Raw genomic sequence first — 24,504 nt, forward strand, 5'->3', positions numbered from 1 at the left:
TCTGTGTCTCTTTTTCTGTTTTGCATATAGGGTTATCATTACCATCTTTTTAAATCCATATATATGTGTTAGTATACTGTATTGGTCTTTATCTTTCTGGCTTACTTCACTCTGTATAATGGGCTCCAGTTTCATCCATCTCATTAGAACTGATTCAAATGAATTCTTTTTAATGGCAGATAGAATAATTTTAATAGTACATTTCTCAGTCTGTTCTTTATATATACATAGAGTATATTAATTTACTTCTGTGAACCAGCAACTTCAGTTCAGTTCAGTCATTCGGTCATGTCTGACTCTTTGTGACCCTATGGACTTAAGCACACCAGGCTTCCCTGTCCAACCCTGACAGGTTCCCTGTCACCAACTCTCGGAACTTGCTCAAACTCATGTCCATTGAGTCGGTGACAAAATACTACCATTTCATCCTTTGCCATCCCCTTCTCCTCCTGCCTTCAATCTTTCCAAGCATCAGGGTGTTTTCCAGTGAGTCAGTTCTTTGCATCAAGTGGCCAAAGTATTGGAGCTTCCAGTAAATATTCAGGACTGATTTCCTCTAGGATTGACTGGTTTGATATCCTTGCAGTCCAAGGGACTCTCAAGAGTTTTGTCCAACACCACAGTTCAGAAACATCAATTCTTCAGCGCTCAGCTTTCTTTATGGTCCAACTCTGACATCCATAAATGACGACTGGACAAACCATAACTTTGACTAGATGGACCTGTGTCAGCAAAATAATGTCTCTGCTTTTTAATATGCTGTCTAGGTTGATCATAGCTTTTCGTTCAAGAAGCAAGCGTCTTTTTAATTTCATGGCTGCAGTCACAATTTACAGAGATTTTGGAGCCCAAGAAAATAAAATCTGTCACAGTTTCCATTGTGTCCCCATCTATTTGCCATAAAGTGGTGGAACCAGATGCCATGATCTTAGTTTTTTTGAATGTTGAGTTTTAAGCCAGCTTTTTCACTATCCTCTTTCACTTTCATCAAGAGACTCTTTAGTTCCTCTTTGCTTTCTGCCATAAGGGTGATGTTATTTGCATATCTGAGGTTATTGATATTTCTCCTGGCAATCTTGATTCCAGCTTGTGCTTCATCCAGTCCAGCATTTTGCAGGATGTACTCTGCATATGAGTTAAATGATCAAGGTGACAATATACAGCCTTGTCATACTCCTTCCCCAATTTGGAACCAGTCCATTGTTCCATGTCTGGTTCTAACTGCTGCTTCTTCACCTGTATACAGATTTCTCAGGAGGCAAGTAAGGTGGTCTGGTATTCCCATCTCTTTAAGTATTTTCTCCAGTTTGTTGTGACCCACACAGTCAAAGGCTTTAGTGTAGTCAGTGAAGCAGAAGTAGATATTTTTCTGGAATTCTCTTGCTTTTTCTATGATCTTTTGGTTTTTCTATTATCCAACTCCTCTCCTTCCTTAAGCCCTCTGAAGTTATTATTTTGTGAACCAACAAAGTTTTTTCAGTTACAAGGCCTAAATAATCTTTCCAGTTGCTTCTTTTTTGTTCTCTTTATTTCAGTTTGTCTCTCACTTTTTCTAGTGTTCTACTTTCTCTCTAACTTTGTCTATCTTCACTCCTCCTTCTCTCCTCTTTTCACATGTTCTGTTGCTTTTTTCTTCCTAGACAAATGATTAAGTCATTTTTGACTTGGTTACTCCTTTTCTATACCATTTTTTGATAGTTAATGTACTATAATATATAAAGATGAATTGAAATTCTCAGAGAAGGGGATTGTTTTTACTTCTAGATTAAGTATGATAAATTTGCCAATTAATCTGGTTCTAAATATTTCAGATGAGAAGACTTCCTAACAGAGACACTGTCTTCATAAAGATACAAAATACACTAACAGCAGAACCCTTAGTAGCAGAAAATGCCTGAAAAATTCAAACATCCCCAGTATAGAAATAAAGAGTATATAATGATATTGAACATACCTTCTTCTAGATTCATCTCTTTAAGACTTCCAGTTCTCTTGTTATTATGTTTTTTATAATTGCTAAATATCTGCAACAAGTTTATGACTTTTATTTTAAATAATACTAAAGTAAAAGTAACACACATTTTTTCCTCTCTACTCTCCTTTTCCTCCCTCTTCATGATCACAATGGAAAAATCAAGAAATCCTCTCCTTCCTCCAACCCTCAGAAGTTATTATTTTGTTGTTCTATCCTTTTGAAAATAATAGCTTTTTTGAGAGACAGTTCATGGACATTGCCATTTACTTTTACAATATATTAATACAATCTAATGATTTTTAGTATATTTACAGAATTGTGAAACAATCACCATGATCAATATTTTTTTTTATCACATGAAAAAAATCCTATACCTACTAGTGGTCACTCCTTATTTCCCCCAGTTCTCCTTTCCTCCAGCCCTAGGCAACCATTAATTTACTACCTGTCTCTATAGATTTTCCTGTTTTGGAAATTTCCTATAAATAGAATCATATATAATGTGGCCTTTTATGACTGGCATTTTTTCACTTACCACAATGTTTTCAAAGATCATCCATTTTGTATCATGAGTTAATACTTCACTCCTCTTAATGGCTAAATATATTCTATTGTATGGATATATCACATTTTCTTGTATACTGTGATGACATTTGAGTGCTTCCACTTTTGGCTATTATGAATAATGCTACTATGAACATTTATGTGGACATGTGTTTTCATTTCTCTTGAGTATATATCTAGAAGCAGACTGCTGGGTCATGTGATAACTCTGTTTAACCTTTTGAGAAAATGTCAGGCTGTTTTCAAAGGTGGTTGCATCATTTTACATTCCTACCAGCTAAATATGAGGAATCTGTTTCTCTGTATCTTTTCCAATACTTGTTATTATCTCTATTGTTGATTCCAGTGGTTCTAGAGAGTGTGAAGTGGTTTCTCAACATGATTTTGACTTGAATATTCTTGATGACTAATGATGTTGAGCCAGATCTAAAAGATGACATATAATTATTGATTATTAATTGACTTTTAAAAGTGAACAAGAGGAAAGAGTAGACCTGCTTCCTTTTTAAGTTTTTATTTTTTATCAGAGTATTTTTGACTTGCAGTGTTGTATTAATTTTTGCTGTACAGAAGAGGGATTCAGTCATATATATATATATGTATATACACATATATATATATACACACATACATACACATATTATTTTTTAAGGTATTCTTTTCCATTATGGTTTATCATATATTACATTATATAATTATCTGTGCTATATGCTAGGACCTTAGGGTTTATTTATTCCATATATAATAGCTTACATCTGCTAACCCCAGTCTCCCATTCTATCTGTCTCCTAGTCCCCTCCATCTTAGTAACCACCAGTCTGTTCTTTATGTGTGTGTCTGTTTCCATTTCTTAGATAGGTCCCTTTGTGTCATATTTTAAATTCCACATGTAAGTGATATTATATAGTATTTATGTCTTTCTCTTTCTGACTTATTTGATTTAGTATGATAATCTCTATTGTATCCATGTTGCTGCAAATGGCAATATTTCATTTTTTATGGCTGAGTAGTATTCCATTGCATGTATGTACCACATCTTCTTTACCCATTCCTCTGCTGAAGGACATTTAGGTTGTTTCCATGTCTTAATTGTTGTGAATAGTGCCACTATGAACATAAGAATGCATGTATTTTTTTGGATTAGAGTTTTGTCTAGATGTATGCCCAGGAGCCAGTTTGCTGGACCATGTGATAATTCTATTTTTAGTGTTTTTGAGGAACCTCCATTCTGTTTTTCATAGTGGCTGTATCAACTTATATACCCACCAGTATTGTAGGAGGGTTCCCTTTTCTCCACATCATCACCAGAATTTGTTGTTTGTATTAATAGATTTTTAATGATGGCCATTCTGACTGGTATGAGGTGGTACCTCACTGTAGTTTTGATTTACATTTCTCTAATAATTAGAGATGTTAAACATCTTTCCATGTGCCTGTTGACTGTATTTCCTCTTTGCAGAATGTTTGTTTAGATCTTCTGCCAATTTTTCAATTGGGTTTTCTGTTTTTGTTGTTAAGTTGTATTTGTATATTTTGGAAATTAAACCCTTGTCAATCACATTGTTTGCAAATATTTTCCCCCCATTCTGTAGTTTGTCTGTTTCTTTATGGCTTCTTTGGCTATACAAAAACTTGTGAGTTTGATATGTCTTATTTTTTTATTTTCATTTGTTTTTATTTCTGTTGCCTTGGGAGACTGACCTAAGGAAGCATTGGTGCAATTTTTGTCAGAATTTTGCCTATGATCTCTTCTAGGAGTTTTATGTTGCCATGTCTTATGTTTAAGTATTTAAGCCATTTTGAGTTTATTTTTGTGTATTTTTTGTGAGAGGGTGTGTTATTTTTGATTTACATGTGGCTGTCTAACTTTTCCACCACTTACCAAAGAGACCTTTTCCCTTTGTATGTTCTTGCTTCTTTTGTCAAAGATTAATTGACCATAGGTGTGTGTGCTTCCTTTTGATAATAATAACCATCAGTTCAATCCCTGGCCAGGGATCTAGATTACACATACCACAACATATATATATATATATATATATATATATATATATATATATATATATATTTACATGCACACACACACACATACACACACACAAAGTATATGCCTAAAACTTTCTATGTGAAAATTCTGATCCAATAATGATGGAATTCTGGGTGCAGTTTTACAAAATAGATAACTTTATCAACCTGTCATAAAACAACTCCTGTTCTTGAGTTTCTAAGCAAAGGAAACTTATTAATGACCTTACATTCCAGTTGCTCAAGTAGATCATTGCTTGTATTTTTACTAAAGTTAAAATTCATGCATGGATAAGCTTTAAATTTTTTCTTTGCATGCGCAGATGTATGTTTTTTGCAAAATGTCCATACCATTTTTATATTCTTCACTCTAGAGTGACTCTGACCTGGGATTAAAATACATATTGCTTTTTCAGTTATTAGTTGAGTCATCTTGGGCAAGGTAATCACTTTTAAAACTATTGGATATATAGAATTATGAATCATGTCTCTGCCCATATTCTTTATACTATTAATAAAATACTATACTATACTAATAAAAGTTAATAAATATTCTATTTATTAACTTTTGCAATTAAATTATACATATATACATAGAGGAAATATTTTAGATCATTGAGTCTATTGTGAGGCACTTGTTATAAGGTAGAGAGTTTACATTTTAACAAAAAGTTCAGAGCATTAGGAATTAGTAGCTCAAATATTTCTAGACTTTGGGGCTCAAATGTAGTTCCAATTGCTATTTGAAAAAAAAAAAGTTTAAAAACAACTCCAAACCATGATATTGGCCACCTATGTGAAAATACAGGAATGTTGTTACAGGAGATCTTCTCCAGGCAAGTAACATACCTGTTAAACAAAATGTTTCCATGCATATTTTATGAGAAATATATTCTGTGTCACAATACATTTTCTATTGCTTATTTTCAACTCTGACTAGAGAATTTGGCCATCAGGTCTTATTCTCTGTGACTGAGATGACGGGGTAGGGTGGTAGCACTGTGGTTTTTAGAATTCTTGCAATCTTCAGGATTAGACTAGACCATGGTAAATAAATATAGCTGAATATATTATTCTATTTTACTATCCAGTGTGCATGACTGTGCAGATGTAGCTTAATAATGCTAGCAACAACATATCTTCTCTAAATTCTTTAATACTTTCATGATGAGTATGTTTCACAGACGTGTTCCATTTTATGGAATATACTGGCAGGAGATGAATCTTTTCCTAGAAGCTGGGATTTAGGATCTTTTTCAAAGTCTCTGAAGTACAAATTTGCTTAAAGATGTGTGTTCAAGTTGAAGATTTCCAGATTAGAAGCATGTCAGAAAAACAAGTCCTATCAAATATCACTTTGCCACCCACCCCCCAGTTAACCTGTTCTCTGCATGTGACAAGGTTTTAGTAAAGGGAAAGCTTTGATATTTAAAGGGAAACATTCATGGAGATACTAGTGTGGAGGAAGGGTTTTCTAGGCAGTAATTATTATCCAATTGAGTAAATTCTAGCTTCTTTCACATGGTAGAAGTCACAAAGTACATTTATGAGAACATACATAGGCATTCTGGCATGGTATTCCATATTTGTCAGTGTCTCTGGAAGTCACAGTATTCTTATAATTTCTCTGTTATAACATTTCTTTCAATCTTATTGACCCTTGGATCTGCATATGCAACTTTTAGAGAACCTATGGATAACGTTTAATAAGATGCAGCTTCCAAATATCAGGAAAAATTAGAGATCATCTACTGTGATCCACCCTGATGCAAGGAAAGATTGAGGGCAGGAGGGGAAGGGGATGACAAAGGATGAGATGGTTGGATGGCATCACCAACTCAATGGACATGGGTTTGGGTGGACTCCGGGAGTTGGTGATGGACAGGGAGGCCTGGCGTGCTGCGGTTCATGGGGTCGGAAAGAGTCGGACACGACTGAGTGACTGAACTGAATTGAACTGTGATCCAGAAAGTATATTGGTACAAGAAAATTGTTCTCCATACTCCTGCTGCAGTTTTCTGCATTTTGTTTCTTTAAATCTACACTAGTAGTAAATGTGGAATTGAATGCCTAGAAACGTCAGGAAAGAATACTTGACTGACAGATAATTGATCCTGCCATGACTATGTGAACTTGGTAAGATTTTAACCTCTGAGCCAGGGAAGCATTATTTATTAATCTGCTTCACGTGAGTCTGCTAAGAAGCTGAAATTTAGCCAAGAATATTCTAGTTATCTCTATTATTATTGATGTGAAAAATCCTAGTATACTTGTATGAGTAGTAGAATGATACAGGGGAAATAAAGTGATGTTATTTAGTGAGTGATAATTGTATTTTATAACTTTAAAAATAAATCATCACTAAGGAAGCTTGATTTCTTATTTGCATGAAAGGATATACAGTGTTGATGGGTGTTTTGGAATACTTATCTGGAAGGTGTCTCAAATTATTTCCTGAGAAATGCAGTCTTGAAACCTCACAATCATTTTGCCTGCTTCTCTTTCACAACCCCTTCCCAATGAATGGATTGCTCAGTGTGTTCTAATATTTCCTTTATACCAACTCTCAAGTATATTCCTTTCCCTTAAGGGACATACACTTTAGAAGCTGGCTGTCTGAATTTGAATTCCAACTTGGGCCTCTACTAATTGCATAAATCTTGAAGAAATACTTAACCTTTCTATATCTCAACTTCTTTGTCTATAAAATGGACTTAATAATGATGCTTGCTTCATGAGATGGTTGTGCTTCTGTATATCCCACAGTATAGAGCCAGGTTTGATTCTGCATGAATTTACTCAATGAATGAATGCCTCTCTATCCAAATTTTAAAAAATGAACCATCTGAATTTAATACTGTGACCCAGGGATTATTGAACAAAGATTTTTACTACTTGGCCTTAGAATGTTGCCCTGATTTCGTATAATATGCGTGATTTGAATTTCTCCCCCTTTTTAAGAGAGTCAATGGAACCATCACAGCTGCAGTTATTTTTATTGCATGCTTATAAGGTGTCCAGCACAGAGTTAGACAGTATATAGAATATGGAAGAAATATATGCTGCACACCCTGTACTTAGTGATCTCACCCTCTAATTAGGAAGACAGGAAACAAATCCTGTATGCATGAAAAGTTAAATAGCAAAATAAAAATGTCTGAAGGATACACAAGAAACTATCAGCAGTAATTACTGGAGTGAGGAAAAGGGGAGGTTTACTGCTTGTTGATACACTTTCATACATTGTTGTTATTACTGTTTCTCTACTGTTTGTTACCTTAATGTATTCATATAAAATCATCAAATTCTGTATTAAAATATGGCATATAAAATATGGTTTATAGTTATATTCCACTTTTTAGCACAGAGTGTAAGTGCATTTCCAAGGAAGGAGTGAGCTGCTTTCACAATTTACATGGAAAACTTTTGTGGAGTACCTCAATACCCTCATAGCTCGGTTGGTAAAGAATCTGCCTGCAATGCAGGAAACCCCGGTTCAATTCCTGGGTCAGGAAGATCCGCTGGAGAAGGGATATGCTACCCACTCCAGTATTCTTGGGCTTCCCTTGTGGCTCAGCTGGTAAACAATCTGCCTGCAATGTGGGAGACCTGGGTTCGATACCTGAGTTGGGAAGATCCCCTGGAGAAGGGAAAGGCTACCCACTCCAGTATTCTGACCTGGAGAATTCCATAGACTGTATGTATAGTCCATGGGATTGCAAAGAGTTGGACGCAACTGAGCAACTTTCACATCACTTCACTTCGCTTCTCCAGTACCATAAATGGGACTGAAATAATTTGGACTCAGCTTAACAGCACACACATGCATCATTGCTTGTAATTCTTTTTATATTACTAGGACACAAATCTGATAAATACTATATGACATTGAACTGTTTGATTTCTTTACCTTTTCCTGATATATATATCCATACATGCATTTTAGGTTGACCAAGTTGAATTTAGCATGTTTAAATTGTGTGCATATATATATACACATACACACTTATATCCAAATTCCACTGCTAAGAGAGTAAGATATTAATTAACATATTTATAATAGGAAGTAATATATTTAGTCTAGATGTGACATCAATTTGAATTTAGGAAAAAAAGCTATTTTGAAATTAGATTTAAAGGTTCATTGCTTTAAAGTTTTGTTTTTAAAAATGTATACAGAATTTTAATATTATACAGAAATAACTGAATTTGAGAGATATAATAAATAGCTAGTAGGACCCATAGATTTAGTTCTACTCCAAAGGTATTTATTATTATCTAGTGCATGCTTGTTTTAATAGTCATGGAGCACTTCCTATATGCCAAGTTCTGTACTAAGTACTTAGCAATTCAGCACTTAGTACTTCACTAACTGTGTTAGTTAAATGGGAAATATTGTAACATTGCAGGTAGAAATAAGTATAGGAGGCATGGATGGACTCAGTGTGCCAGAGACATGACATCATTTTCTGTAATAACATGATCTCTGCTTCTTAGTCTCCATTCCATAGGGATAGTGGACATGTAAACTCTTATGTTTAAGGTTCTGTATTCTGTAGAGTTTGTGTCACACATTTAGGGTCTTAAGCTGTCCCAGTATTTTAGCTGAGATTCTGGTCTTCAGATACTTGGCCATACAGATACCACTGAGTTGCCCATTATCCTAGCCTAAGTAACTGTCAGGTATGGGGGAAAACAGCTAATTTTGTGCCAAACCTGGACACAAGGATCTTTGTTGAAGTTTGATTGTTCTGTGCCAAGGCTCTCACCCACCCCGCAGCCATTCCTCTGCAGGATTTGTTATCATCCCTCTCTGGGACTTGTTACCTCTTCAACAGTTCTGATAAAAAGCAGAAGTCAGGGAACCTCAGGCATCCTTCTCTCTCCTCCTCCAGACATTGAGGTTTTCTTCCCGCCAGCTTTGTATGTATTTGGCCAGACTTTAGAGCTATCTGGGAATCTAATTTTTTCAGTACAATATAGTAGCCAGAGGCTCGGGCCCTAGAATCAGATAAAATTGAAGTTCAAATTCCCATCTCCACCATCTACTGTCTATATGACTGGGGGCGAGTTCTTACTTCTCTGGATCCTCATCTTTAAATTGTACATTTAAAAAATACCTATTTTGTAGGGATATTGTAGGATATAAGATAATGAACACACATGAAAGGCTTGTTAAAGGTGGTATTCAAGGAATAGTAGCTATTCCAGGAAATATAAAGTAACCTCACCTCAAAAGATTGGAGAACACAAAATAGACCATGTCTTATTTTATTAAAGACTTTGAAGGAAAAAAAAAAAGACTTTGAAGGATTATAACAAGCTAGAGGTACTATTGAAAATAAGTTAAAGGCCCTGATCCTTTTTTACACTGCTTTAAATTACTGCTTATTACTTGATCTTCTTATGCAGTGTTCAATTTGCCTTTTCTTTGATCAAGGCCCACATGGTAGATGATAAAATTTTCAAGTTTGAAACTCTACCAGTCTTTAAGAAGAATGGTAATAGATTGACTAGGCTGCTAGAAATTATCCCCTATTAATATGCTTGAAACAAAATATGTGCTTGTTAATGGGGTGATATGACTAGATTGTGAATATCTATAATAAAATCAATAAGGGAGGAGTAGCTATATTGTATATCTTTCTGGTGTGTTTTTAGAAAGGCTAGAAAGAGGCTATAAATATTAAGTCATTAAAGAAAGATGTACTTGTATAAAAAGGCTAAGGGATAGAGATGGAGTGGAGGCAGAAGTGGCATATGCTTCTCTGAGTACTGAAAACAAAACAAAACAAAAATACAGGCCAGGAATTATTTTATTTTCTGATAGTTATATATAAGATTTTGTTTCCTCCCTTCTTTGAATATACATGTTTCTTAATGGCATATGCTTAGAGACATGTCGATAAGGCATGTTAGCTCAGCTGCATATTCTAAATCTAACCCAAATATCACTAACTCAATATTCATATATAAAAGAATACCATTGTAGTGAGGTCAGTTATTACTGAGTACCTTGTTGGCAGTTTATTTCAAAGATAGTAATTTTGTCATTATAAATACTAATGTTAAGTATGTTAATATGTTGATTGATGACTTAACTGGTTAAAAAATGTATCAGTTGTTGAAGTCAATTTACATTGACAAAGAACTGTTAAATACTGAGGTGGATTGAGATATAATCATATTTTACTATTTCCCATTCTAACATATAGTCTTGAGTTTTGGCTGTTGAAAGTGAGGGAAGGGAGAAAAAGAAGAGTAAATTGCTGTTCATAAATGGATCTTTAGATGGTAAGTCCTATCCTTTGTCATTGACATGCTTTCAGATTGCTTTTTACTAACCATTCAAAATATCAACACTTCTCTAACAGATTATTTTGGGGAAACACATGACTGAGAGAAGAGGGATGATGGAATGAAGATGGAAAGAAATGATAAATGTATTTTATAAATAATTAAAGTATTTTGTTCTCCTTGGGGTGCTATTCTAAACAAAAATATGCTTATAAGAGACTTGAACATTAGGTCACCAAATATATGCTTTCCAAAGTACCCTCAGTACAACTTTTATTACTTCCCCTCATTTATAAGTATTTGTTCCCTATTATTCCTACTAAGATCCATAACTTCCCCAGATCATACAATAGAGCCTGGGATATAGGTGGTGGTGACAAATGAAAGTGAACTTTAGATAAACTAATTAAGAAAGCTCAGAGGTTAATCACAGAGCAGTTCCTTGATTACTGTATACATGTTCTCCTGAATTTGGAGTTTATAACCAATCACAGATCAAGTTAGTTCACTAACATAGCATTACAAAAAGTCCCTCTCCTGTATCTTTTAAGATAAACATGGCTAATTTAATGAAGATAATAACAATAATGGGTGAAGCACATTGCATGTATTATCTCATTTGATGCTAACAATAATCCTGGAAGGAGAGTAATACTATCTTAATTTGACAGATGAGAAAATTGAGATTTAGAGAAGGTACGTTCTCACAATTAGGTTGTAGGATGGCAGACACTGAGCACTGAATCAGCACATCAGCCTGATACACTTTTCTTCCTATGACAGCTCATCCTGTGTTTGAAAAACACTGTCCCAGCTTTCTTACCCCTCAAAGTTTTTTTTTTTTCTCTCTTTTGTGTAGTTTTTGGCAGAGGGAATTATGGAATAGTACAGTTATGATTTGTACATTTCATTTTATGTAAATTTTAAATCAACAGAAAATCTATAAACAAACTCCAGTTAATGAGCTACATGCTGGAGTATTTGGGGAAAGTACACTGATAGCTGCAACTTTAAAATACATAACGCTAAGATGGGATGATGGATGGATAGAAGGATAGTTTGATGGACAGATATAGCCTAAAGCAATGATAGTAAAGTGTTAATTGTAGAACCTAGGTGGTGGCTGTGTTGATACTCACTAGAAAATTAAGCTTTTCTTTGATAATTTCAGTTAAAACATAGAAGAAAATGCTTTTAATATAGAACTTAAAAACAAAATAAAATTCTCCAAAGCCATTACACAATCTCAAACCATAAGCAGTAGTTAAATACATGAATTCAACAGTCAGCAAGACATGATTTTAATTCTTGATCTGTCACTTTCAAACTGTATGACTGGGGAAATAAGTTGATCTCCTTGATCTTCCACTTCCTTATTTATAAAATAATGATAATAAGATCAAGGATCTAATTAATGTAAATAAATCACCTAGTATTCTTTTATTCTGTTAAGTGTATATCTGACTATAAAGTAAACATATATATGTATGTTTATATACATATATATATGTCTACCTGTGAAATGTGTAAGTAGTGGAGAGAGGATACAGGAAACGGGGTAAATCTAGAATAAACAGATCTATTAATAGTAGACATACATAGCAATATCCAATAAAAGAGGGTTAAACTAAATGATTTAAGATTTAATATCCAGACCTGACCCACAATATCTTGGAGACCCTACTAATCTTCCATGAGATGGTAATGAGGAAAAATGAAGTTAATATCAAACTGAGGTAGGACATTTTGTGACCAGAATTTAATGCAACAGATGAGCTAGAAGTGAAGGTTAAAAAAAAAAAGACTAGCTCTCTTATGTAGTTAAGCCTGGCTTCCAGGTTTGAGTGCATTTTCTGATAAGTTAAAAAAGTGAAAGAAGTTCCTGTAACTCTGCTACATTTCCCCAAATGACTGTCTTTGTGTGAAATGAGTGAGAATAAATCCTTTGGGAATTTTAGAGGGGAAGAAACGTCTTCCGGTCCTCTGCACCTGAATTCAGAAACAAATGAGTGAGATGGAGAACAAAGTAGCTGTTAACAACAAATGCTGAAAGACACGCCATGGCTTATACTGAAGTCACAACGGACATCCTGATATTTTACTCTTGAGGAAGATAAACTTACTGAGCACTAGCACAGAGTGACATTTCAGGGTGTTCATAATGTGTACCATTGTGCACCTCCACAGAAAACCTCCAAGCATGCTCAGTTATCTTTAACTCACCAGTTAGGGAAGTCGCTGCACATCTTCCGGGCAGAGTTAGTAAGGGAGTGAAGAGTGTGCTTTCTATATGTTTCTCTCCTGCCACCTATGGACCCAGAAGGCATTGGGAATAAGGGTTTCTTTCCAGCTCTTTCTGATGGGTCTTGATTTAATTGTGCACTCCTCCACTTCAGTTCACTGGCCAGGGTTCAGTTCACTCCAGGCACGGAGTAAATGATTCTCAAATGGCTAGGAATTTCCTGGTAAATGTGCCTACCATTCAGTGGTAATGAGAAGGCTGAGCCCGTGCTGACTGTCTGGCTACAGAATTTCAGGGAGAAAGTTACCTGATTTGAATCACTCTCCAAAGAGTTGAACCATGAAATAGAAACCAAAAAGGAGGTGTGGAAAGAACATACTCCTCTAGCCTTGCAAAAATGTCAAGAGAAACCTCAAAATCACATGAATGTGATCTACCATCAGGGTGCTCTTTGGAGTCCAATGTCCCGAACCCTGAGGGAAGAGAGATGGCCTCTGAAATAGAATACGTCTCCTGGAGTCCCCTTTCTGTGCTTCCTTCTTTGCTGATTCCTGGTCGTCTGAGGAGGATGGTTCTCAGCCCGAGTCATTTGTGATGGTCCCAGCCTCTAGTAATATAATAGGAGAAACTTCCTCTGCCTCTACAGGATATTTCTCTTGTGCCTCCTCCGAATGCGAGCTTGGCTCTTCTGATGAGGATGGAATCCAACAGTCATGTCAAGATGTTTCTTGTCTTGAATCCACTGAGATGCCTCCAGTCCTGGATTTGGAACAAGGAGAGACTTCTTCCGCTTTCCCACAAGTCTCTCCTCCAGTTAATTTGGTTAATAGTAATAAGTCATTTATGTCATCAGTACCTAAAAAAAGAAAAGAGTCATGGAAATTTACTACATGCAGGTTCAAATCGAAAAGGATGTGGCTGCCTTACAGGATTCAGAGGAAGAACTGGAACCCCCCGAAAAGAAGATACAGATGGAAGAAATTACCTGTCCTGAAGAAATCCATACAACATTCACCTCCTCTCAAGTGACTACAAAGGAGCTCCTGACTGACAACGAATCCAGTTTGGATATCCAAGTCAAAGATGAAAGGGAGAGGGCTGAAAGTCCAGCAGAACCTCAAGCTTTGGAGGAATGTTCCAAGGGCAAGACACCTGAAAGTCTGGCAGCCCCGGACAGTGGCTTCCAGTGCGTGAGCTGCTACCGGATCTTCCCCAGCTTAGAGGTCCTTCAGAAGCACGTGGAACATGCGTCCAGTGAGGGCTTTAACTGCTATACTTTCCATGTTGCCTTGGCTAGGCTAAAGAGAAAGCGGAGCAGAAGAGGGAGGAACAGGAGAAGGAAGAATATCAAGACGGCAACATCTGATTGCCACCAGGAAAAACATTTTGGCATGGAGACATACTCATGCAATGACACTGATTCTCAGGCCTAAAAAGAGAGGAAATGAAGGAGGCCAACCTCTACTGAGGAGGCTTCATCTCCAAGTAGCCACAGTACCTACCTTTGTTTATGCATCTTTGTTAGCATACCACCCAAAGAGCAGAGAACCTATTCTAATATTATCCACTGCTCTCTTGAGGAGAGGGGAGAGGAAGGCAGATATCACCATACAGAAGAGCAAGATGTCCTTATGCAGACTAAAGACAAATGAACAGCAGTATATCTTCACCACCACTACAAGTGAGAAAGGGACGAAAGTGAAACTGCTATGGACTAGATCACAGAAGGGTGACACAAACCTGGTGGCCTGAAGATTTCAAACGATGATGTCCAGCACATTCCCATGATCTCATGAGAGCCCAGCAGTCCCTGTGAACACCACAGCATCAAGAAAGCAACATCCTGAGTTTTGGAACAAGGTAAAGAAGACTGGAAGAGGGACATAAAGAGACAAATGGGAAATGACCAATACATCTGTGAATTGAAGCTTTTTAACCTGAAGATCTCAAAGTTCCTTTCTGCTTAGTAGTTCTGCCTGACTCTTACCTGTAGCTCTTTGCCATACCTCAAATATATGTATGCAATTTAAAAAAAAAAAAAACCATCCTGAGAGGTATAGAAGATATTAATATTTTTTTCCCATTTTACAAATGAGGTATTAGAGGCTGAAAGAGACTGAATGATGTTGTAAGTGGCAGGATTGGAACAGAATCATGGGGAATACTTTTATGCAAATTTGTGAATTATGTCATTCCTTCAATGTCACACCACATATTTTTTCACATGTTCATTTATCTATTAATCACTTTTTATGTATCAGGCATGTGTGTGTATATATATATATATTCTAATGCAGAAGTCTGTTGTAGTAGTGTCTATACCTTGAACTTAGGTTATCAGCATCCAATGTTTGGTGAGTTATATTGTGCCTTAATTTCATAGATAATGATTTCACACTGGAAAGTGAGATTTCACACTCTGGTGATTTTTCACATCAACTTTCTTAGGAATGGAAACATCAAAATATAAAATTAACAAATTATAGTTTAGAAAAATCAGATGCTACAGAAAAGAATAACACCTTCCTATCATTTTTCTAACATGACCACTGTTACTATTTTTTTGATGCAGTTCTTTCTGAAAACTAACATTAGTTAAGTTCTCCTATATACCAGCCCTGAGTGAGGCCCTTTCATATTTTGTTTGATATATCATTGCAATCCTTTTAATAATCTCCATGCTAAGAAAAATTTTATTTCATTCTAAAAAGTAATTTTTACTTTTTACATTCCCCTGGTAGCTCAGCTGGTAAAGAATCTGCCTACAATGCAGGAGACCCCAGTTTGATTCCTGGGTCAGGAATATCTGCTGGAGAAGGGATAGGCTACCCACTACAGTATTCTTGGGCTTCCCTGGTGGCTCAGCTGGTAAAAAATCTGCCTGCAATGCTGGCGACCTGGGTTATATCCCTGGGTTGGGAAGATCCCCTGGAGAAGGGAAAAGCTACCCACTCCAGTATTCTGGCCAGGAGAATTCCATGGACTGTATAGTCCATGGGGTTCCAAAGAGTTGGACACAACTGAGAAACTTTCACTTTCAAAAATTAATAATATTTTTAAAGTAGAAGGAAGGAGATTTATACTGGTCGTGTTACAGAAACCAGTACTCGAGAAACCAAGCACCACACACGGAGAGTTGGAGAACTCAGGTTTATAACGCCGGCGAGCCCAGAGGAGTTAACACTCCAAGCTCTGAGCTCCGAACAAAAGGGTTATAGAGTTTTTATACATGGACAGGCATGATTAAGCAGGTTTGCAAAGAGCAGAACAAAGGTGAGTGAGATAAGCTCCAGTTCGTAGTATTGTGAGGCCCCACTTTCTGAGACTACATGACTTACGTGATCCAGACTTTGCAAGGAGCAAGCTGAGTTACAGAGGCAGAAGGAGCAGGAGGTTATGTGAAATTTTAACTTTTCCTCTTCATTCTCCTCTTTTGATGCTTCTGTCACTCATTATAGAAAGCATCATCTCATGCTTTGGTAGGACATTCAGAGCTCCCCATCATTTAGAGGGCTATATTGAGCTATTACCATTTGTAACTTTATGGATTCAATTTGAGAGGTTTTGAACTGGGTAATAACATTGAGAATAAAAGGGCCAAACAAGAGCGCCACAAAGAACATGAAGAAAGGATGGGGTAATGGGAGAAGCCAGGATGCCCAGCTCCAGATATTGTTCCAGTTACCCCAGGAATTTGCTGGTTCCTTTCTCCTTTTCATGATTCTTTTCCTTAGCTGTTGGACCATGTCCCTGACTATTCCTGATTGGTTTACATAAAAGCAGCATTCTTCATTCAAGAGGAGGCAGAGCCCTCTCTTTTCAGCTGTCATTAGGTCTAGCTCTCTCCTACTCTGTAAAACCGCCTCAGCCAGGGAGTCTAGTTGGTCCCGTAACGAAGAGCACATCAATGATACTAATTAGGGATAGAGGCCATGGTCGACAATGAAAACCCATCGATAATTTGAAAGCCGGATCCTCAAGCTTCTGCCGTGCGTTGACTAGTCAGCTTCTGGAGTGACTAGAGCAGGGCTTAGCATCCTTCTTGGGTGAAGGCTATTGTTTTTGGAACCGGACTTGGAGGGGATTTGTGGGGTCCTGAACTGCTTTCCAGGTGTCCTCACCATAGGAAGCCACTACCTTTTTGACTCTGGTGTGGTGCATCCAAGGCATGACGCCTGTAACTTTAACAGCAGTAGGGGTTGCCAGGACAGCTGTGTGAGGTCCTGTCCAAACTGGCTGAAGTGGTCCTTTTTTCCAACCTTTAACCCATACCTCATCTCCTGGCTGATAAGGATGAACCCAGTTGCCCAAAGGAATGGGTGTGTGTCCTTTCTAAGATTTTCTCAGGTGATATGGTAGAAGACTTTCGCCAGGGCCTGGAGGTGTAGGACATCTCCAGGTCAGCCAGTTGTTGGGAGTTTCACTTGAGTTTTCCTGTCACTGGGGGTGTTCTCCCATATAAAATCTCAAAGGGTGAATAGCCTAAGGCCTTGGGGTCTATTTATGGAGGGAGGTGAATGTCCACAGAATGATAAGGCAGCTTGTTTCAGCATTGTCTGGGTGTTGGCTGGGGGATATTCTTGTCATACTACTACTTGGAGAAACAAATTTAACAAGAAAGTTAAAGATATATGGCCCAAAGATTAATAGAAGGAGGAAAGCTGCAGAGGGGCTAGCCAGGAGAACCAGGTCTAGACATTGATTCCTAACATTAGTGTTTCTCTAGGTATGAGAAGATGCAAGAATTTGGACTCATAAAAATCTTTACCTGAAAACATCTGACTATCTGGAGGCCTATTTTTCCAGGTTTCTCCCAGAGCACAGAATGCTTATTTTTTTTGTCTCCACCCTGAACTCCTTTCAAGGGGGTGTTGAAGGTTAGCATCTTGTAGTAGTCATGATTTAATCTTTGTAGAGGCAGCTGGCAAGGGCCAACTTCCAGTCAGCAGGGCCCCTTCATAGCCACATATTTGGCCATGTTTTAGGGGCATTTCATGGTCATTGTGTCCCACAGTGCTGGGAAGGCTCATTCCCAGGTCTAACAAAGATTCTATTGACAGGCCACTCAATGTATTGTCACTAGATCAGGCCTTGTAAGTAGCAAAAGTCTCTGGACCCCACCTGACTTACTAGCCTCTTGGTCCAGGAAAATATTTCCTCTTGTTGCTTCTTCCCATATCTAGAGTTACATTATTACAATTATTGATCTAATATGGAACTGTATATCAGCATTTTATCAAAGGCTCAGTCACACATTTGGTAACATGAGAAACAATCTTTTGAAAAAAGCTACATAGAAAATAATATAGCTAGCAGTTATTAGTAAGGTCACAAGCAAGAATTTAAGTCAAGAACTTTCATTGGGTATAGCCCGGTATACCCCAGGTCATCTGACTAAGTTAAATGATTATAGCCAAATGTTAATCTCTTGTTTGTACATCATGGAGCATTATCCAAAGATTGGTTACTGAGATAAGCTTTAGAAACGATCTTAGAGCATCCTTTTTAATAACTTAATTAAACTGTTTAGCAATATAACAAGGAGCTATCTCAGAAGTGAGCCTTAGTAAGCACAGACCTTAATTACAAAACTAGAAGTTAATATTGAGTGAAACATATATATATATATATATATATATATATTTTTTTTTTTTTGAGAACTCATTGTGAGGGCATTAACACTGTAGCCAGGGAGGGCTTTAACCCATCAAATAAAATGAGGTCTGTCAGGGAGCTGGGAAAAGCCAAGTGGCTGTCTTGGACTTCCCATAGTCCTGGTTCTTTGATTTTCATCTGTTTTTTATCCATTTTTAATTTCCTGATTTAGGAGCAGACTATCACCATGTTTTAAGGACATCAGGATAGCAAAAGTCTTACCGTGAGGGGTTATTTTTTGTAGAAGTATTATGAGCTTTGTCTACATGTGTCATAATCTTAAATAATTCTTATTTACTTTACGAAAGTAACAAAAAGATTTTAAAAGCAAATATAAATCACTTAAACACAAAGAAATCCGTAATCTGTTATCAAAATCTGCATTCTAAGAAAACTTAGTTCTCTAAACAGAGAGAAGACCAAATTCTAGTCTGGTGTCAGCTTACTGTTAAAAACAAAATTTGTTTATCTATTTAATCTTAGAAAGTCTTTTTCAGAAATCCTGAAGAACTAGCAATATTCTTCTAAAGGCATGAGAGTAAAACCATAGAAAGCATGTTTAAAATCTGATTGTATTGCAATTGACAAAGAAACCTGGTCATTTTTGTGATGTGTAACACCTTAATAAGATAACTAGAATGGCAATTGACTATATTTTATCAGGGCATATCAGACCTATATGAATTTCACACAATTTTAGGATATCTATTTAGTAATATCAACCATACAGTATAACCTGAAAAGATTTATCACCCCTTTAACAGTACTTCCCATGTAATTTAACATGTCCAATGAGCCCAGGTAGCTTAATAACTCTTTGGGATGTCTCGGGGGCCCTCTAAAGCATCCCAAAGTTAGCTAGAAGTCAATTTATTTAGGAAGTTTTGTCAGTAAATATCAAAAGGGTTTATAACAGTCAGGTAGGATCATATAAGTTACTGTGAAATAATAGTTATTTACTTAGTCAAAGTTAACAAAAGATTTCAAAGGTAAATATAGAATAGATCAGTTAAGAGGTAAGAAAAAAAAAACACCTTAAATCTATTATTAAATGCAGTTCAACATCTGAACTCTCTTAACAGGGAGAAAGGCTGAATTCAAGTTTTGCACCAGCTTACTTTAAACTCATTTAGGTAAGCTTAATTAAAATTATTTTAAACTTTGTCAGTCCTAACCATGCACAAAAGTCCCCCCCACCCCCGAGTCACTTTCCACAAACCTTCTAATCACTTTTTGTAACAGCTACCTGTAAGTCAGACCTACTTTCTTTTCCCTTCATAAAATGTAATTTTATTTTTATGACTTTTTTAAATTAAAAATATACATCCTACTTCCTTATTAGATTAGCAAACATTAATACTAGATATTTAATATTGAATATTTCCCAGTTTATGTGAATCTGAAATTTATTTAGGTTAATTTTTCTTGTATTTAGAATTGTTTGATTTGTAAGTGCTTACATTTCTTTAGGCCAATTAAATTATAACTCATTTACAACTTCAACAATATTATCAGAAAAAAAAAAAAAGACAATGCGACATATATAAATCCAGACAGACAGACTGACAGAGGACTTACATTTTTCTGCTTGAGATTAAAAATATCTCTTTGACCACCCCCCCTTTTTTTTTTCTTTGTTTGAAGTTCTAATTTGCCCAAGGCTAAGGTCTCAGGCAAAGTTGGCTGTGTATTTCAAGGACATGGAAAGGGTTAACTTCAAACTTTTTCCTAGGCAGGCCTTGTAACAAGCTAGTTGTTTTTAACTGTATATGCAAAAATAATTGGTTTTGCAGTTTCCAAAAATAAAAATTTCTCTGACTCCATTCAGTCAGCAATCACACACTGACAGTCATTCAGAGGCTATCACAATGCTTCCCTGCTCCCGAGTCCCCAGGTTTCCTTAACTGTTGCTCCCTTCCTGGGAGCTCTAAGGAGGTTAGCAGTCACAATGCCTCCCTTCTCCTGAGTCCCCAGTTCTCCCTATCTGATGCTCCCTTCCTGGGAGCTCCAAGGAGATGATCAGTCTCCTCTTCTACCCATTGGGGTAGGACCTGACTGGGGACTGGCCCTGGGGCCTTACCTGATCCTGTGGCCATTCCTGGTGAGTTGTTCAGTCCCTTCAAAGAGTCTGGTCGGGGCTCAGCTATCTGGAGAGTCAGAACACTGGTCTGAAAGAGAACCCGGAATACTGTTAGGTGGTGTGCCTCCTCGTTCGTCTCCGGCCCTTCTGCTCCAACCCAGCCAAGTCACCAGTCAGGCAGCTCAAGGGGCCGGCATGGTTGGAATCTCACTGGAGCCTCCAGAAATGTTGCAGAAACCAGTGCTGGAGAAACCAAGCCCCACACTCAGAGTGTTGGAGAACTCAGGTTTATTACGCCGGTGGGCCCAGAGGAGTTAACACTCCAAGCTCTGAACCCCAAACAAAGGGGTTACAAAGTTTTTATACATGCAGGCATGATTAAGCAGGTTTGCAAAGAGCCAGACAAGGGTGAGTGAGATAAGTTCCATTTCCTAGTATTATGAGTCCCCACTTTCTGAGGCTACATGACCTACGTGATCCATACTTTGCAAGGAGCAAGCTGAGTTACAGAGGCAGAAGGAGCAGGAGGTTATGTAAAATTCTAACTTTTCCTCTTCAATAGTTTTCCATGGAGGTAGCTGTTAAGTGACAGCTTCTTTCTAGTGAAAACACAGCTGCATTTCCTGTAAAAGGAACCTTCTACTATTTTGACCTTGCTTCTTATTAACTCTTCAACCCATTACAGTCTGGCCTCTTCCAACATTAATCTCCTAAAGCTACTCTTGGAAATTTTGCCAAGAACCCTAGAAGCACCAAATTCCTAGGCAATTTCCTGTATTTATTTTAGTTGACTTCTAGTCTATGGAAATGTAAACCCTTAAGCCTTCCTTTCTCATTGAAATGTCTTCCTTTGTTTACATGAAAGGAATTACTCCTACTTATTTTACCTTTCTGGCTGCTTGTTATCAGAATTTGTTTGTGGTTTGCTTTGTCTCCACATTTGATCCTAAATGTTAATATTTCTCAAGATTGTTGTTAGGCCACTTTGCATCTAATATATTCTCTGGGCTAACTCATCCATGTGTGCTGCATGCTAAGTCACTTCAGTTGTGTCAGACTCTTTGCGAATCCGTGGACTGTAGCCTGCCAGACTCCACTGTCCATGGGATTCTCCAGGCAGGAATACTGGAGTGGGTTGCCATGCCCTCTTCCAGGGGATCTTCCCAACCTAGGAATCAAACCCATGTCTCTTATGCCTCCTGCATTCACAGGCAGGTTTCTTTTTTACCACTAGCACCACCAGGGAAGGGCTTCCCTGGTGTATCAGACAGTAAAGAACCTGCCTGCGATGCAGGAGACACAGGTTTGATCCCTGGGTCAGGAAGATCCCCTGGAGGAGGGAATGGCTACCCACTCCAGTATTCTTGCCTAGACAATTCCAAGGATAGAGGAGCCTGGCAGGCTGCAGTCTGTGAGGTCTCAAAGACTCCGACATGACTCAGCAACTAACATTTTCAGGGGAAGTTCATCCATGTACCTAACTTAGTCTGCAATTTAAATGCTAAGGACTCCAAATCTAGACCCTTCTTCAAAGATTTATATATTCATGAGGGTAACAGAGATATTTGTTCATTGTAAAAATCTAGAAAATGTAGAAATATAGAAAAGAAAAAAAATACTCCCATCTGTGTGAGATAACCCCTGTTACCTTTTGGTGTTTTAATTTTAAAATTATTTGTTACTCTTTGTTTTTACATAGTTTGAAATCATACTGTTCACATACTGCTTTAATCATTAGAGAGTAGCACTGACCTATATACACTACCATATGTAAAATTGATAGCTAGTGGGAAGCTGCTTGTAACACAGGGGACTCAGCTCAGTGCTCTGTGATGACCTAGAGTGGTGGGATGGGGGATGGGTGGGATGGAGGCTCTAGAGGGAGGGGATATATGTATCCTTATAGTTGATTCACATCGTTGTATAACAGAAATCAACATAATGTAAAGCACTTATCTTCCAATTTAAAAAATCAGTATAAAGCTGGCCACCTTGCCTTTGCCTTGAACTTCTAGTACAGGGTTACATTCAAATGAACTTTAGGCAAACTCTAAAATTACATACTTGTAGGTTTTCTTCAAGGAGTGTCACAAGACTGTGAGTCCAATCAACAGCGCAACTTCTGAAATTCCTTTTTATATCTCTTCCTTCTCAGTATCTTCCACTGCTCTCCCTTCCCTTCTTCCTCTTCGGTGCCAAGCAGCTCACAAATGGCGCTTTGCCCAAAGGCTCTCAAAATAACACTCTCTTTTGAACTGTTTTTCTATTTTTCTACAAAAAAGTAATTCTCCTAACATGCTACTCAGGTCTTGGGAAAAAAAGCCTCTAACTTGGTATAGTACTGTCTACTGATTTCTTTTACTGTTGCATCATAGTTTAATACATGTTTATAGACATAATTTTTGGACCATTTTTCTAAATTATCATTATTCATGCAACTTCTCACCTTAAGATCTATCATTGATTGCTCCACCCCACCTCTCATAGCCTCAGCCTCTCAGTTGGTAAATTTCAAACTTTTAGCATAAAGTCCTTCATTACATAATACAAAATTGTACCTAGTGCTTAGCATATAGTTACATAGTACAGATTATCTTTCCCCTTCATGATCTGGCCCTTGTCCATCTTTCTGGTATTATTTCCTGTCAGTCCCACTTGAACTCTGTATTCCAGTAGTTCTGAATTATTTTGGATTTTGGACAAAGTGCTGTGTTTCTCTTGTCTCCAGTAGTTCTGGGCTACTTTTCAGATGCTTTCCCCTTGCTTGCATCCTACCACCCATCCCACCCCATGAACACATTCCATTAGGATTCAGGAGAAATATTAGCATCCTCAGAAAGCCTTTCCCTGTTGCTTTCCATATTTATAGTGGAGCACTATGCAGTTATTAGGTTATGGTTATTAAGTATTATAATAACATGAGAATTACTTATAGTATAATGCTAAATAACAACAAAAGCTGTATACAGAATTCTATCAATAGTATCTGAGCTGTATAAAGAAAACCATCCAAAATACATCAGAATGTTACAGGAGATTATGTCTTGATAGTGCAGTAATTATGATACTGAGTAATTTTATTTTTTCTTTATAACTCTTTTTTTTTTTTTTTTCCTGTGGCCGCTACTCAGCTCTGCATTGTCCAAAGGCAGCCACATATGACAGGCGGGGGTGCACAGGCACACACGTTCAAAATTAGTTTCCAAAAATAGAAAGTGAAACGTGAAAGTGAAGTCGCTCAGTCATGTCTGACTCTTTGCGACCCCCATGGACTGTAGCCCACCAGGTTCCTCCGTCCATGGGATTTTCCAGGCAAGAATACTGGAGTAGGTTGCCATTTCCTTCTCCAGGGCTTTTCTTTATAACTTTTTAACCATTTCCAAAATTTAGACAATGATCATGTTTTACATTTTTAATAGGGAAGATATAGTTTAAAAAGCCTTACACTCACAAAGCAGAATATTTAAGGACCACATCTTACTTATCTTTGTATCTCTAGTATGAACTCACTCAGTTCCTATCAGAGAGTAGGAACAGAAAATTAAAAAGGAAGAGAAACTTATTTACTTTTGAGATTTGCTTAAGTAATATTTGCTAAGAATTTATAGTCCCCATAAAAAATTGGGGTGATAAAATTAATCTTATGTGACTTCATCTGTCTGTTAT

The 24,504-nt window shown here is 37.2% G+C and overlaps 1 protein-coding gene across 2 annotated transcripts in view; it reads right to left on the reverse strand.

The window, feature by feature from the left end:
* FAM133A (family with sequence similarity 133 member A) overlaps positions 1-21,130 on the reverse strand; it is an 83,080-nt gene extending 61,950 nt beyond the window's left edge. Inside the window, exons 1-2 of one of the 2 annotated variants that reach the window (XM_043895885.1) lie at positions 21,009-21,130; positions 20,839-20,926 (exon numbers count right to left, since the gene is read on the reverse strand). The gene's annotated coding sequence lies outside the window, so the exon portion shown is untranslated. The remainder of the gene's footprint in view (positions 1-20,838; positions 20,927-21,008) is intronic. The other variant, XM_043895886.1, reaches the window with a different exon arrangement.
* Positions 21,131-24,504: the final 3,374 nt, after the last annotated feature.

The sequence above is a fragment of the Cervus elaphus genome, chromosome X (assembly GCF_910594005.1).
Source record: "Cervus elaphus chromosome X, mCerEla1.1, whole genome shotgun sequence".
Taxonomy (NCBI): Eukaryota; Metazoa; Chordata; class Mammalia; order Artiodactyla; family Cervidae; genus Cervus; species Cervus elaphus.